Below are 15,322 nucleotides of genomic sequence, written 5' to 3' on the forward strand. Positions count from 1 at the left end.
GCATGCTGGGGGTTTTTTTTATCTACAATCTATTCCTCCTCTTCCCTTTATTTCCCTGCTAGCCCGCTTATCTGAATCCTAATCCTCTACTCACTTGTGTTTACAAGCAAGGCTAAGGGGACTCAGTGATTGGAGGAGACAAGAAAAAAGGTAAAGGGCAGATATGACATCCCGAGTTAGCCTTAACTGTGGGCAAAAGACAGAATTCTCGTCATTTACTATATAACATTCACTTAAATCAAAACATGGACATTATAATACATGTGTTATGTAAGTAGATCAAGTATTTATCTACTTATATATGTTTTTTTCCCTGGCATAGTATGGCTGATCCTACTGTTTTAAAGAGGAACTGTACTGAACAGGGCTGTGGAATCGGAGTAATTGTTGGGTACCTCAGAGTCATGAACAAAAAAAAACAAAAAAAATAAGTGCCGATTCTTCATTTAAACTGTAAAAACAAACAAACAAACAAAAAAAAAAAAATTTTTATATATCCTCTATAATAAAACCCGTGCCTGTGTGCCTCCTGTCTCTGTGTAGCGTCGTCCGTGCTTTTGGCTACTGCGTCAGGGCTGGGACAAGGTCCTCCAGCACCCAAGGCTGAGACACCAAAGTGCGCCCCTCCATCCATCCCACTCCAGCCGTCACACACTGATTGCCATTAGACTAAGAGGTGCCCCAGGGCCCCCAAAACCTAAATCTCTAGTTATCTGGCTTGTAGTCACTGCCATGTATCCCATTTTCTTATTTCTCTCCGCTTCAAACACAATAGGGGAATGATAGCTGAGTGAGTTGTGTGCCCCCTCCTACACTGCGCCCCGAGGCTGGAGCCTCTCTTGCCTCTGCCTCGGGCCGGCCCTGTACTGCGCATGTGCGCAGCACGGACCCAGAGAAAGGAGGCCGGGGACGAGGCCAGGGAGCCGAGCGGGCGGCGTGTGAGCTGGCGGCCAGGTGTGCGGCGACAAGTGAGCAGCCGCGTGCGGCGGGTGAGCGTGCACGTGCCCACAAACACAGACCTAGAGCCTGTTTTTAAACGGGCTTAGGTCTACTAGTATCTCTCTCTCTCTCTCGTTACACAGTATCTCAGATAATAGTCATGAATAAAATTGTACATACAGTAATGTCAGCGCTTAGACCAAAAACCTGTAATAAACCAATTTTAAAAAAACCTGATTTTTGCTGCTGTAATAAAGCAGTCACCGTACTTTTTGAATACAGAAACATTTGATTGTGGACACAGGAATCTTGTACGTTCATAACATCTCTGCTGTAAGTTTTTAAAATAAAGATTGGTTATGTTGCTAGTAGGGATGGTGAATGAGATGTAAATTATCCTATGTTGATGCAGGTTTGTTTAAATGTATGCAAATTGAAAATGGACCAAATTCCAACTTTGTAGTATTTGTTTTGTCCATTTACAAGCTGCATACATGTTCATGCAAAATTTGCATAATCCTGCATCAACTCAATTATTTGCATCTCATTGACCTTCATTAATCACTATTGTGACATCCAGCTTAACTATATACTCGAATATAAGTAGACACCCCAAATTTTACCTTTAAAAACAGGAAAATATGATTGACCCGAGTATAAGCTGGGGTTAGGGAAAGAGCCAGGGGTGACAAAGCTCAGACTCCATAGTTGTTGAAAGCACACAAAAGCCCCAATTTTACAGTGATGGCTGTGTGCAGGCCTGCCATCGGGAAGGGGGGGGGGGGTACAACAATAGAGTGAGGAGGGCCACGTCAGGCTCAGACTGGGCTGCCAGGGAGCTGGACAAATCCACAGTGGGCCCACTTGTACTTTAAAAATGGCACCAGTGCCAGTAGCTATGGCATCAGTGCTGCTCTTAGCGGGCCTCCCTCCCCCCACAGTGTGCCTTCTGATCCCCGCTGACTCTCAATCAGACCTCAGATCGCGGCAACCCCCACACCTCCACCGCTCGTCCCCCCGCACAGATACACGCAGCAGCTTATCCAGTCCAGCATGGAGCGCAGACCTCTCTTCGTCCTGACTGTTGCCCTGGTGACTGGCTTCTGCGGTGGGTCATTAGCAGAAGCCAAGCAAAGAAACAGCGAGGAGGAAGAGAGGTCTTCGTTCCACGCAATGCATGCATAAGGTAAGCGGCTGCTTGTGCGGGGTGCGAGCGGAGGAAGTGGGGCGGGCAGCGGAGGACAGGGGGCTACTGCTACCTATACTGGGTGCACCTTTACCTAGCTATCTATACTGAAGGCACCTATACCTAGCTACCTATAGGTATAAAGTGGTTTGCAAAAATTGCTTTACCAGCACTGACGATCCAAGCACTGCTGGGTTCCACGGATGCAGACCAAGGAGGATGCCATTTGGTAAATCCGGCCCTGCCCGTGTGGGCTCCTGATCACTTGGCCCAACCCTCAGACCCCCTTCCGATCACCTCCCCAATGCATTGATTGCATCTATTCTCCCATCTAATCACCCCCTGAGACACCCATCAATCACCTGTCACTCCCTAGCACTCCTATCCATCAGATTAGGCCTTAATCTGCCCCCTGCGGGCTTCTGATCACCCGGCCAAACCCTCACCCGCCCCATCGCAGTGATAGAATTTTTTTTTCCCCAATCACTGCTGGTCTCTACGACTTAAGGTGCCCATACACTCGTCAGATTGGCAGCAGATAGATAAGAAATGCATCTGATGATCTATCTGATGCGTTTTTAGAACATTTTTTACCAGGATAGAATTCCAATAGATTTCATTTTGAAATCAATTGGAATTCTATAGGGGCCCATACACTCAGCCGATTTTCTGGCCAACCGATCGATCCCGATCGATCGATTGATCGTTTGCAAATCGACCGATCGATGGCCGATTTCGATGGGTTTCGATGGATTTCCATCGAGCTGGCAGGATGGAAAATTTAGGTCGATCTGATGAGATTGCTTATCAGTTTGCATTGGCCTTAATGGAAATCTGATGGCAAAAAAATGCCATCAGATAGAATTCCAATAGATTTCAAACTGAAATCTATTGGAATTCTATCCTGGTAAAAAATGTTCTAAAAACTCATCAGATAGATCATCAGATGCATTTCTTATCTAACTGCTGCCAATCTGACGAGTGTATGGGCACCTTATCTGATGGCATTTTTTTGCCATCAGATTTCCATTAAGGCCAATGCAAACTGATAAGCAATCTCATCAGATCGACCTAAATTTTCCATCCTGCCAGCTCGATGGAAATCCATCGACATCGGCCATCGATCGGTCGATTGGCCAACCGATTTGCAAACGATCAATCGGGATCGATTGGTCGGCCAGAAAATCGTCTGAGTGTATGGGCCCCTTTAATTGTGGCTGAGACCAACCGTTATGCCACACAATACGCAACCGCCAAACCAAGAAGCTACCATGCCCAGCCTTTTCAGTGGAAACCACTCCAAGTTTCCGAACGTAACATTTTTTTGGGTCCTTCTCCTTAACATGGGTCTAGTCAAAAAGAATGTACTGCGGTCTTATTGGTCTACGCACCCAATACATCACATGCCCATGTTCTCTGCTGCCATGTCCAGGTCACGATTTGAGAACATCCTGTCCTTCCTGCACTTCAGTGCCAATACAACCTGTCATCTAAGAGGCCACCCTGCTTATGACCGGTTCCACAAAATTCGGCCCCTCATAGACCACCTGTCATCAAAATTTGCAGATGCTTATAGTCCTGAACGGTCATTTTGAGGCATTTGGTTTTCCAGACTACTCCTCACGGTTTTGGGCCCCTAAAATGCCAGGGCAGTATAGGAACACCACAAGTGACCCCATTTTTGAAAGAAGACACCCCAAGGTATTCAGTTAGGTGTATGATGAGTTCATAGAAGATTTTATTTTTTGTCACAAGTTAGTGGAAAATGACACTTTGTGAAAAAAACAATAAAAAATAAATTTCCGCTAACTTATGACAAAAAAAAACAAACAAAAAACCTATGAACTCACCATACTCCTAACGGAATACCATGGGGTGTCTTTCTAAAATGGGGTCACTTGTGGGGTTCCTAAACTGCCCTGGCATTTGTAGGGGCCCTAAACCGTGAGGAGTAGTGTGGAAATCAAATGCCTCAAAAATTACCTGTGAAATCCTAAAGGTACTCATAGGACGTTGGACCCCTCAGCGCACCGAGGCTGCAAAAAAGTGTCACATGTGGTATCGCCGTACTCAGGAGAAGTAGTATAAAGTGTTTTAGGGTTTATTTTTACACATACCCATGCTGGGTGGGAGAAATCTCTGTAAATGGACAATTGTGTGTAAAAAAATAAAAAAAATAAAAAATCATCAAATAAAAAATCTCATTTACAGAGATATTTCTCCCACCCAGCAAGGGTATGTGTAAAAATACACCCCAAAACACATTATACTATTTCTCCTGAGTACGGTAATAATCACGTGTGACACTTTTTTGCAGCCTAGGTGCACTAAGGGGCCCAAAGTCCTATGAGCACCTTTAGGCTTTACAGGGGTGCTTAAAATTTAGCACCCCCCAAAATGCCAGGAAACACCACACAAATGACCCCATTTTGGAAAGTAGACACCCCAAAGTATTCAGAAAGGGGCATGGTGAGTCCGTGGCAGATTCAATTTTTTTTTTTTCACAAGTAAGCAGAAATGGAATCTTTTTTTGTCACAAAATGTCATTTTACGCTAACTTGTAACAAAAAATAAAATCTTCAATGAACTCACCATGCCTCTTAGTGAATACTTTGGGATGTCTTCTTTCCAAAATGGGGTCATTTTGGGGGTATTTATACTATCCTGGTATTTTAGCACCTCATGAAACCTGACAGGAGCTCAGAAAAGTCAGAGATGCTTCAAAATGGGAAAATTCACCTTTGGCACCATAGTATGTAAACGCTATAACTTTTACCCAAACCAATAAATATACACTTATTGGATTTTTTTTTTTTATCAAAGACATGTAGCACAATAAAATTTGGACAAAAATGTATATAGAAATTTTACTTTATTTGAAAAATGTCAGCACAGAAAGTTAAAAAAAAATTTTTTGGACAAAATTCATGTCTTTTTAATGAAAAAAAAATAAATAAATAAATAAATAAATCACAGCCGCAATCAAATCGCACCAAAAGAAAGCTGTATTAGTGACAAGAAAATGAGGTAAAATCCATTTACATAGTAGGTTGTATGACCGAGCAATAAACCATTAAAAGCTGCAGTGGTCTGAATGGAAAAAAAGTGTCTGGTCCTTAAAGGGAACCTGAAGCGACGAAAATTATTTAAAATAAACACATGACGTAGCTGCAAATGAATATTACATACTAACATCATCGGCAGTTCCTCTCAGAAGCTCACCATATTCTTCTTACAGTGATCCCTTCCAGTTCTGACCATATTTTGTCAGAACTGAAATATACCAGTTGCTGTCAGTTATATATCAGCAGCTGTCAGTTACAACTGCATGTGCAAGGTAATATCCATGCTTCCCTATGGCTCAAGTTGGTGATATTACAGTTTAACAGTGTGCTGACCAGGGAGCTGTTAGGGGGTAGTGGCAGTTTTTAAAATGGAGGACAGAGAAATCCATTGATCACAGTGGACAAACAGGACGCAGGAGAGGAGGGAGAGATTAAAGGGAGTCTGAAGCCAGATTAAAAATGGCTTTTTAGCTTATATTCAGCAGGGGCATGTTTGCCCCTGCTAAAATGCCGCTATCCCGCGGCATAACGAGGGGTCTTTTCCCCCCCAAATCCCCCGCTACCTCCGGGGAGCGCTTCCGTGTGAGGCCGGGCTATGAGCTGCAGCCATGCCTCACACGCGTCTGTCAGCGTGTATCTCCGCCTCTCCCCGCCCCTAAGCGAAGGCAGACAGAGGGGCGGGGGAGAGACGGAGATCCGCCGCTGATAGACTCATGTGAGGCAGGGCTGCAGCTCATAGCCCGGCCTCACACGGAAGCGCTCCCCGGAGGTAGCAGGGGGGATTTTGGGGGGGAAAAGACCCCTCGTTATGCCGCGGGATAGCGGCATTTTAGCAGGGGCAAACATGCCCCTGCTGAATATTAGCTAAAAAGCCATTTTTAATCTGGCTTCAGACTCTCTTTAAGTAGTGTCTCCGTGAACAGCCTGCGAGCCTCCAATCGCGGCTCGCAGGCTAAATGTAAACACGTGGGGAAGAAATCCCCGGTGTTTACGTCACATGGTGCCGTTAAAGGAGATCGGCGATCCCCGGCCTCTGATTGGCCGGGGATCGCTGGCATCTGATAGGCAGAAGCCTATCAGAGGCGGTGCAGGATGGGTCGCCGTCCTGTGCCACCCATGGGAAGGAGGGGAGGAAGGGAAAGAGAGGGAGGCGGAAAATAGCCGGCGGTGACTCCCCCAGCAGGACATCCCCCAAGTGGGAAAAAAAGAAAATGTGTGTGGGGGGGGGGGGGGGGTGTTGGGGGGGGATTCTGGTCGCCCTGGCTGCAATGTGATCTGTGCTGTGGGCTGGAGAGCCCACCCAGCACAGATCAAGCAGAATTATCCCGGTCCTTAAGTGGTTACTGTATGCACCTACCTAACAGGCATATTTTGCAGCTCTTTACAAAGTATATTGTTATCCCATAAAACAGATGGTCAGTAAAAAGCAAATACATTTTAACTTGCAATCAAGCAATCGGTATGCTTCTTGGAACTGGGCTAATCAAAGTCAGCATTCCATTGGCCTAATTTCAAACTGGATAGAATTTGCATCCAATAGACTATATAGAGTACATTTGAAAACGGCGCCGGTAGACTTGGGCACAGGATACAGCAGGTATATGGCTGATCCTGCTTCTGCACAAGTCCGGGCTGTTTTAATTACTATTCCCCCTCCAGGCCGCCATGGATGGTAGGGAATGAAATAATTTGGCTTCCAGCTATTGCTGGAGGCCGAATTATTGTGATTTTTAAGCAACCTCAGCTCCATCTTCTGACAGCACCAACGTTACTCACTGAGCGCCGTCTACTATACCAAGTAGACTCTTTATGTACACAGGTTTGCTTGCACTAACTGCATACTCATAAACTGTTTAGGAGTTGGAAATTTCCTGCTGATAATCATTGACACTTACCATGTTTACTGCACTTTTTCTTATGTTCTGCCTGTCTGCAAACATCTACAAGTTGCATTGCAATATGCATCCTCCCAGTGTACCTCACTCCATATTCATTTCACCTGCTCTGCTTCCCTCACCTTACTCAGCTTCTCATGAACTGTTAGCTCTCCTGAAATCTCTCTCTCCCTCCAGCAGCTCAAAAACCTCACAAACATTTAAATCCCATTCACATTTGCTTACTCTCTCCCTCCTACTCTTACTTGCTGCTGGTGATATATCGCCTAACCCTGGGCCACAGCCTGCTGCCAGACAAGCATCCCCTGCTGACCCACTTCACAGCTCTCTGTCCACAAATAACTTCAACACCCATCCTCGCCCCAACCTCATTTCCATCCATCCCACTTACAAGCACATGCTCCCCCTACCCTGCGGTCTCTGGAATGCCAGATCCGTCCGCAATAAACTTACAGAGGTCCACAACCTCTTCCTCTCCAAATCCCTCACCATCCTCGCACTCACTGAGACATGGCTCACCCCCTCTGACTCTGCCGCAGAGGCTGCCCTCTCATACGGGGGGTTTCACCTCAGTCACACCCCCAGACCAGACAACAGGACCGGGGGAGGGGTGGGTCTGCTCCTCTCCCCATCCTGCACATTCCGTGTCCTCACTCCACCTTCCTCCCTACAATTCACATCATTTGAGGCCCACACTATCCGCCTCTACAATCCCCTCCCAGCCATTGTTGCAGTCTTATACCGCCCTCCACACGACAATTTCTCGACAACCTTGCCTCCCACACATCCTCTCCTCTGACCTCCCCACCATCATCCTCGGGGATTTCAATATACCCATCAATGAACCCAAGAACTCTGTTGCGACCCGGCTACTCACCATAGCCAACTCACATGGCCTAGTACAACACACCAACGCCCCCACTCACACTGCACGTCACACTCTCGACCTTATATTCACTAAATCCACCACCATTGCAGACCTCGACATCGCACCATTTCCACCCTCAGACCATTACCTTCTCGCCTTCAACCTCCTCACGGAAGGCACCTCCAAACTACCCGCCCACCCACCTGGTTGATGGCAGCGAGACCTACGCAAGCTCAACCCTGGCGTCCTTGCTGACTCCCTCCATGGCCTATCCTCCACTCTCCCCACCCTAACCTGTCCTAATCTTGCTGCAGCTCAGTATCACCAAATTCTCTCATCAGCCCTAGAGAAAGCTGCTCCACCAATATTCCGCCGCAACCGACCCCCTAACCCCCAGCCCTGGCGCACTACCCATACTCGCAACCTCCAGAGGGAAACACGTGCCACTGAACGAAAATGGCGGAAAACTCAACTAAACCAGGATTTTCTACAGTACAAGACTAACCTGCAGCAGTTCCACACTGCCCTTGCTCATGCGAAGCAGGAATACTTTACCAAGCTCATCGGAGCACAAGCTTCCAATCCCCGGCGTCTTTTTAGCACCTTCAACTCCCTGCTTAAACCCACCCCCCCACCTTCTGTTTCCTCCCTCTCTGCCACAGATTTAGCCATCCACTTCACCAACAAAATAGTCTCCATCCGTCAGGAAATATCCAATCTTCAATCTTCACCTCCCACCTGCTCACAACCTACTCCTTCTCCACCCTATCCTCCCCTCACCTCCTTCACTCCTACTACCACTGAGGAGGTCAACCACCTACTGCAGACTTCCCATACCACTACCTCCCCCCTTGACCCTATCCCTTCTGATCTACTTCAGCCTCACTTCACGGATCTGGCCCCAGTCCTCACTACCATGTTTAACCTCTCCCTATCCACAGGCACCTTCCCCTCAGACTTCAAGCAGGCCACTGTACTGCCTCTGCTCAAGAAACCCTCCCTCGACCCCTCGCTACCCTCCAACTACCGCCCGATCTCCCTCCTCCCCTTCGCCTCAAAACTCCTTGAGCGTCTGGTTCACAAACGCCTGACCCAGTACCTCAATGCCAACTCACTACTAGACCCACTGCAATCTGGATTTCGGCCTGCCCACTCAACCGAAACGGCTCTCACCAAAGTGGTCAATGACCTTGCCTTAGCTAAAGCTGAAGGTAAATACACCATTCTCCTCCTCCTTGACCTTTCAGCAGCTTTTGATACAGTAGATCATCCCCTACTCCTCCAGTCCCTCCAATCCATGGGCATTCACGATCTCGCCCTGACCTGGCTTTCATCCTACCTCTCCAACCGCTCCTTCACGACCTCCTTCAATGAGTCCTCGTCCACCCCCAACCACCTCTCAGTGGGAGTCCCCCAAGGCTCGGTCCTTGGCCCCCTACTGTTCTCCCTATACACATCCTCCATTGGCAAGGTTATCTCCTCCATGGGTTTTAACTATCATCTGTATGCAGATGACACCCAAATCTATCTCCACACCCCTGACATATCCACCACTACCATGGACAAGGTCTCCTCCTGCCTATCTGCCATCTCCTCCTGGATGTCCGCTAGGTTCCTAAAACTAAATCTAGACAAAACGGAATTTATGATCTTCCCACCCCGGTCATCCCTGGACCTCCCAGATGTGCAGGTCACTGTTAACCACACTACTATTCACCCTACCTCTCAAGCCCGCTGTCTGGGTGTCACCCTGGACTCCGCACTCTCCTTCACTCCCCACATCCAAAACCTCACAAAGTCCTGCAACTTCCACCTTCGTAACATCTGTAAGATTCGCCCTTTCCTGACCCCTGCCACCACCAAACTCCTCATCCATGCCCTCATAATTTCCCGCCTCGACTACTGCAATGCCCTTCTGTCTGGACTCCCTAAGACCCGAATAGCCCCACTGCAGTCCATCATGAATGCGGCTGCCAGAATTATCCACTCCTCCCATCGCTCCACCAGGGCGACTCCCCTCCGTGAATCCCTCCACTGGCTTCCTATCCAGTCCAGAATCAGATTCAAGATATTGTGTCTGACCTACAAATCCATCCACAAAACCTGTCCAACCTACATTTCTGATCTTACTCAGAGATACACACCAAGCCGCTCACTCCGCTCCTCCAATGAACTTCGCCTGACCGTCCCCCGCATCACCCAGTCCCATGCACGCCTCCAAGACTTCTCAAGAGCCGCTCCGACACTATGGAACTCCCTACCTCCACCCATTAGGGCAGCCCCCTCCTTCAACACCTTCAAGAAGGCCCTCAAAACTCACCTTTTCACTCTTGCCTACCACCCCTCACAATTGCTCTAAACCCAGCCGAACTCTGGTCCCCTACCTCTCGTGTCCCTACCTCTCCCTCTAGATTGTAAGCCTTTGGGCAGGGTCCTCACTCCTTTTGTGTCCTACCTGATCATGAACCTCTATTACTGTGCACCCATGCTATGCATTTGAGTGAACCTAACTTGCCTAACTCCATGCTCCCATCCAGTGACTGACTAAGCATTACCTTGTACTCATACTGTGCTGTGTGATCTGGTTTTCTTGTATTCCTGTATTGTCATATTGCTGTTTGTCACCCCTAAATATTGTCTGTAACCTAAATTAATGTCCAGTGCTGCGTAATATGTTGGCGCTTTATAAATACAACAAATAAATAATAAATAGACTGATTCCCATTATAGTCTATGGCGACGCTGGCTGCGCCCAAATCTAGCAGAGCCGAAAAGAACTGCTCCGATAGACTATCCCTAGCAGCAAGCTATCCCTTGGGATACCATTATCTGCCAAATTGTGTGGAAAAGCATAGCTCATCAGTAAGTTTTTGAGAGAAATCCACATAAAACACAGACTGAACATAAACACTTAGTAGGCAGTCATCTAGTCAAGATTAATAACAAAGTGAAAGTGCTATCCACTAAGCCACCCTGTCCAGGGCCGGCCCGCCCATGAGGCGGGGTGAGGCGGGTTCCTCAGGCAGCAAGATGTGGAGGGGCGGCATCAGGCATAACAGGAAGTGACTGCGCCTGGTCCTTGCCGCCTTCTAGTCTGACTGCCTGGGGAGGAGCATTCTGCGGGGCTGTCTCTATTTGGGGGGGCTCTCCCGCAATCCCGGGAACCCCCCCTTCTGTCCCGGTGGCTTGGCAGAGTTGGAGGCGAAAAAAAAAATGATCACGGAGCCAGCAGCTCCATTACGGCAAGCAGGAGCTTCATTCCTCCCCCTACTGTGTGTGCGTGTGTACAATTCACACTCCGCCCCCTCGCACAGTGCGGGAACATCAATACTTACTCCTCTCAAATGGAAATGCTGCTTGCCGTTCTCTCCCGGCTTATTGCTGGACTAGTTTACCTGTGTATCAAGCAGTGTCTCTGGGGAGGGGATGAAGCAGAACGGAGGTTTCACACGGAGGTTTTGCTTCAGATGACGGAGCTGGGACGAGGAAGCAAACAGATGCAATATATACTGTCTGCAGATAAGATAACTTTGCAGGGCAGATGTGTGCTTTGTCCCACTCTCAGCCTGCCTGATTTATTGCCTCAATAAAAACGTCCTATTTCCTCCTTCACTCTTTTCACTTTCCTTCACTCTCTCACTGTTTCCTTATCCTATCTTGTTTTTTCTCTTCGGCTTTCCCTTCCTCCCCATCTCTATCCTTTGCTTCTCTATTGCTCCTCTCACTCCCCTTTCCTCTCAATTTTGAGGAGAAGGAAACCTGATAAACTGCACTGATATCTCATTCTCTGTTCCCCTCTTCTTCTCTACCAATCTCTCTTCTTTCCTCTGCTCTGTGTCCTCATTCTTTCCTTCTCTTACTCCCCCCCCCCCTTGTTTACAATAATTGTCCCCTCTTTTGCTCTTTTTCTAATCTTCCTTTCTCTTATACATAGCTCCCAACAGCCTCTTTTGGAGGGACAGTCCCTCTTTGAGAGCCCTGTCCCTCATTCCCTCTTTCCTCCTCATTTGTCCCTCTTTCAGGACTTTGTCACTCTTTCTATGTAAATATATATATTTCTCTACTAAAAAAAGTGTTCAATTGACTAAACTTTATTCCCATCCTTTAAATTGATATATTGCTGATTTTAAAATGTTAATATGAAGGAAAATTAACCAGGATAGAAAGGACCAATCTTTATGGTATACGTGACTTGGGGTGTGACGAGGGTGTGATCAGGGTGTGTGGCAGGGGCATGGCTTCAGTGTCCCTCTTTCTCATCTCAAAAAGTTGGGAGGTATGGGAGAGCGAGTGCTGGTTGATTGGCTGCTTCCACAATTTGCCTGCAGGCTGCAGTGCAGACTCTGCAGTGAAGTCCTGGCTGTGACGCCTCCGTGCCTGCACACACCGTGAGTCATTGACCCGGCCGCCCGGACTGTGTTCTGCCTGGGACCCGCCCCCAACTAAGCTGTGCAGTGCACCGCACGTCAGTTCTGCTGCCACGTGCCACTCACCGTGATGCCGCCGGGCCAGCCGCCCTAGAGGGGGTGCGCTGTATGGAGGGGAGAACCGCAGCCGCGGGGAGGGCAGCCCGACCTCTCCCTCCCTCCCTCTCCCAGGGCTGGTCTCCGTGCTCCCCCCTCCAGACTTGACATAGAGCAATGTGCAGGGAAGCCTGTACTAAACGACTCACCTCCCTGCGTTCCCATCGCCGCTCAGTCGCCGCTGGTCTTCTGTTCTCCGCATACGCTGATACACACACTGCTTCCGGCTACAGGAAGCAGTGTGTGTATCAGCGTATGCGGAGAGAAGAAGACCAGCGGCGACTGAGCGGCGATGGGAACGCAGGGAGGCGAGTCGTTTAGTACAGGCTTCCCTGCACATTGCTCTATGTCAAGTCTGGAGGGGGGAGCACAGAGACCAGCCCTGGGAGAGGGAGGGAGGGAGAGGTCGGGCTGCCCTCCCCGCGGCTCTCCCCTCCTTTAGGGGGGCAGCTACTTATCTAATCTATACTGGGGGGCAGCTACCTATCTAACCTATACTGGGGTAACCTACTTAATCTAACCTATAATGTGGGGCACCTACCTAATCTAACCTATACTGGGGGGCACCTACCTAATCTAACCTATACTGGGGGGCACCTACCTATCTAACCTACAATGGAGGTACCTACCAATCTAACCTATACTGAGGGCAGCTACCTATGTAATCTATACTGGGGCACCTACCTATCTAACTTGTATTGGGGCACCTACCTACCTACCTAGCTAGCCTACCTTGGTTTGCTGAGACAGTGTGTTGGTTGGGTCAGGTGCACCGTGTTGGGTGGAATCGTCACGATTCCTCTCCACACCCAACCAACACACTGTCTCAGCAAACCAACTCGGTCCCACTCCCTGGATTATACATGATTCATTTAAATCCTCTAACACATCCACTTCTAAGATGAGGGCTAAAGCCTGGTACACACGTTCAATTATGATTGGCCAATCACTGACCAATTTTACCACCTGCGTCATGTAGTATGAGGCTGGGCAGCAGATATTGCGCACTATGAGCAGATTTTGTAGGTATCCCTTATACTACATGAAGGAAGGTGGTAAAATTGGTCAATGATTGGCCAATCGTAATTGAAAGTGTGTAATCAGGCTTAATTCCGCTAAGAAAGACAGGAGGGAGAACAAGCAGATGGAGACAGACAGGGATATGGGGGGGTATCGGCTGGGGGGGCGCCTTCACGATCTTTGCCTCAGGCAGCAGAAAGTCCAGGACCGGCCCTGACCCTGTCGCACTACAAAACATTGTATGACACAAAATTCGGCACTGCCTTTGCTCACTGTAGAAAGTAGAAACATAAACATAGACATCTCACTTCACTCACGCAGCCATGGCCTAGACAACAATTATAATGCAAAGTATACACTTCTTAATTACCGCATGGACAGATAATTCCAGAATCCAACCCAACTGCTTTTTATCGGCGCGGTAGAGCACTTCTTCCTGGAAAACAACTGCCTCCAGTCTGTCTAAACGTATCCGCAGCAAAAGTTCCGAGGTGTGTAACTTTGAACCGCTTCCGCCCAGGCTTCGTAATTCCTGGTTGAAACTCGTGACCACTCCCCTTCTGCACCTCCTCTCGTGAGTGGAAGAGGAGGAGGAAAAAAAGTGAGAAAAGTCATATGGTCCGACGTCAGGGCGGAGTGCGTCGCTGATAAGATGTAACAGACAAATAAAAAGCTGCATCGAGAGGCACGTACAAATGCACACGAATCCTGTAGATACATATCTTTAGTAAACTGAAACTTGATCCTACCAAGAAACTTTCTAGTTTTATTTTTGTGTGTATACAAGACGAAGTTATGTCACTTAACCACTGAGGGGTTTTACCCCTTGAACACCAGTGCAATTTGTCACCTTTCAGCGCTCCGTCCATTCATTCGTCTATAACTTTATTATTACTTATGGCAATGAAATGAACTATATCTTGTTTTTTTTCGCCACCAATTAGGCTTTCTTTAGGTGGGACATTATGCCAAGAATTATTTTATTCTAAATGTGTTTTAATGGGAAAATAGGAAAAAATGTGGGAAAAAAATATTATTTTTCAGTTTTCGGCCATTATAGTTTTTAAATAATGCATGCTACTGTGATTAAAACCCATGAAATGTATTTGCCCATTTGTCCCGTTTATAAAAACGTTTAAATTATGTCCCTATTACAATGTTTGGCGCCAATATTTTATTTGGAAATAAAGGTGCATTTTTTTCAGTTTTGCGTCCATCCCTAATTACAAGCCCGTAGTTTATAAAGTAACAGTGTTAAACCCTCTTGACATAAATATTTAAAAAGTTCAGTCCCTAAGGTAACTATTTATGTTTTTTTTATTGTATTTTTTTTTTTTAAATTACAAAAAAAAAATAATTGGGGAGTGTGGGAGGTAATGAGTTAATTTATTGTGTAAAACAATGTATTTGTATGTGTAAAATGCTTTAGGGTGTAGTTTACTATTTGGACACAAGATGGCCATAGTGAGTCTGTTTACATGCGACCTGTAAGCGTCCGGAAGGACGCTTACAGGAAGCATTAGGAGGCTGGGAGAATCACAATGATCGCACTGTTTCTCAAAGAAGCAGCAGATCATTGCGGGGGCTTAGATCAAGGAACGGGAATGGATTTTCCCGTTCATTGATCTCCGGGCGAGCGGACGGCAGCGTGCAGGAGCGGCGGGAGCGCGCACGAGTGGCGGTAGCGCGGACAGCGGCGGTAGCGCGGAAGGTACAGATTTCTCCGTCCCTTGTTTTTTAGGGGGGAAGAAGGGACAGAGAAATTCGTACCGCCAGGGGTAAAGTGGTTAATGCTGTAGTAATCATAACTGCAACTACTCAGTAAA

At 47.5% G+C, this 15,322-nt stretch overlaps 1 protein-coding gene across 1 annotated transcript in view; it reads right to left on the minus strand.

The window, feature by feature from the left end:
• LOC137509050 (MOB kinase activator 3A) overlaps positions 1-14,051 on the minus strand; it is an 89,462-nt gene extending 75,411 nt beyond the window's left edge. Inside the window, exon 1 of the mRNA XM_068233801.1 lies at positions 13,867-14,051. The gene's annotated coding sequence lies outside the window, so the exon portion shown is untranslated. The remainder of the gene's footprint in view (positions 1-13,866) is intronic.
• Between the last annotated feature and the right edge of the window lie 1,271 nt (positions 14,052-15,322).

The sequence above is a fragment of the Hyperolius riggenbachi genome, chromosome 1 (genome assembly GCF_040937935.1).
Source record: "Hyperolius riggenbachi isolate aHypRig1 chromosome 1, aHypRig1.pri, whole genome shotgun sequence".
NCBI classification, from domain to species: Eukaryota; Metazoa; Chordata; class Amphibia; order Anura; family Hyperoliidae; genus Hyperolius; species Hyperolius riggenbachi.